Raw genomic sequence first — 2,159 nt, 5'->3', positions numbered from 1 at the left:
TCAGTTATGTCAAAACGGCCTTCGGCCCATTCATTTTTATCGAAATGACCTTCGGTCCATTCATTTTTATCAAAACGACCTTCGGTCCGTTCATTTATGTCAAAACAACCTTCGGTCTATTCATTTATGCCAAAACGACCTTCGGCCCAATCATTTATCTCAAAATGGCCTTCGGCCCAATCATTTATGTCAAAACGGCCTTCGGCCCAATCATTTATATCGAAATGACCTTCGGTCCATTCATTTTTATCAAAACGACCTTCGGTCCGTTCACTTATGTCAAAACAACCTTCGGTCTATTCATTAATGCCAAAACGACCTTCGGCCCAATCATTTATGTCAAAACGGCCTTCGGCCCAATCATTTATGTCAAAATGGCCTTCGGCCCATTCATTTCTATCGAAATGACCTTCGGTCCATTCATTTTTGTCAAAACGACCTTCGGTCCATTCGCTTACGTCAAAACGGCCTTTGGCCCATACATTCGTGTCAAAACGCCCTTCAGCCCACTCATTCATTTCAAAACGACCTTAGGTCCATTTATTTCTATCAAAACGACCTCGGATCCATTTATTCATATCGAAACGACCTTCGGTCCATTCGCTCGTTCATTTCAGACTTTTGTCCACAATCCCAATTAGCAACTCATAAAGCTTATAAGGGAATAAACAGTTGGACATTGCTAAGCTTTCAAATATCGATATTACTCACCATGATCCGCTTGTGGATTCGCCCTGGAGCTTGACCCTACACATTCCATGAACACAAAAGGGGTCACTAATAGTTCAATCCGTTCTTTGATTCACATATTCCTCTTTAGGCTTTATTCTTATCTCATTAACTCATTTACAATGCTTAACACGTGCCTAAGAGCGCTTACAAGAGAAAGAGAATGGAAAACGAAACACAGAACGAGCATACAAAATTTCAGAGAACAAGGTCCCAGCTCGAGCGTGGACTTCCCCGCTCGAGCGGACCCTATAGGCCTGCAAAAGTGCTGGTTGCATCAAAAATACGCTCGAGCGTGAAATAGGATGCTCGAGCGGAAGGTCTATCAAAATAGCTCCCACGCTCGAGCGTTAATTACCCCGCTCGAGCGGACATCAGGTCTGCAAAAAGTACTGGGAGCACGCATTTCCCACTCGAGTGTCAGGTTCCCCGCTCGAGCAGACCTCAAAATTCTGGAAAACCCAGAACTGTGTTCTTGAGCTCCAATTCGATTTTCAACCAACAAAACATGCATGTTATGGCTCAAATCTCAAATATAATTATACTAACATGATGTAAACCTTAAATCACAACCCAATGAAGCTCAATTCACAACTAATTCACATGTATACCCCAAAATATGTCAAACTCATCACCAACATGCTCAAATTCAAACATTCAAGACTTACTCTCCCATAATTTGTACATGCATGTGGGAGATGCTCACCATTCTCAACTTAGATAGTACAAATGATGATTATAACATGAGCTTCAATTAAAATTGTACATGGATTATACATTTTCATGCTCAAACATGCAAATTCAAGGTACTTTCTTACATGCATGCACATAATGGCCTCCAATTCAACAAAACCAATTCAATTTTCTTATAATCTGCTAACTCATGTTCTTGGCCATTAATAAATCTTGAATTTATAATTTACAAACTAAAATCCATGAGTTCACTTACCCAAGAGTTCAATCTCCCAAACTATAACAAAATCTTGGGCTTAATCTTGAAGTTCCCCAAATCTTGAGCCAAAATCACCCAAATTCTCTCCCTCTCTCTCTAATAGCTGGCCCTCTCTTTTCTTTTCTTAGAGTTTGATCAGCCTAAATCATCTAAGGGAGAGAAATGAGGTGTAATGGTAAAACACAACAAATCCCACTAAGTCAATATAATAAGAATAAAATAATTGGGTACCAATTCATCACTTGACTCAGCTTAATCTGGTCCGAATCAATTTTTCAATTAAATTTCACCATAGGCTCTAAAAATTATGCCAGTTACAATCGCGAAATCAATTCCGGGTTCTGTGGCCAGTAAGGCCCTCAATTTAATTTCCAAAAAAGATTATTCAAATAAATATCCCTACGGTGAATAGATAGAACTTCAAAATCACATATATTCACATAATTGGCACACAAAATTATATCGAACACATAATCAT

This window comes from Camellia sinensis, chromosome 9 (assembly GCF_055761805.1).
Source record: "Camellia sinensis isolate YWXY chromosome 9, ASM5576180v1, whole genome shotgun sequence".
In the NCBI taxonomy this organism is placed as follows: domain Eukaryota; kingdom Viridiplantae; phylum Streptophyta; class Magnoliopsida; order Ericales; family Theaceae; genus Camellia; species Camellia sinensis.
This window is presented reverse-complemented; position numbering follows the sequence as displayed.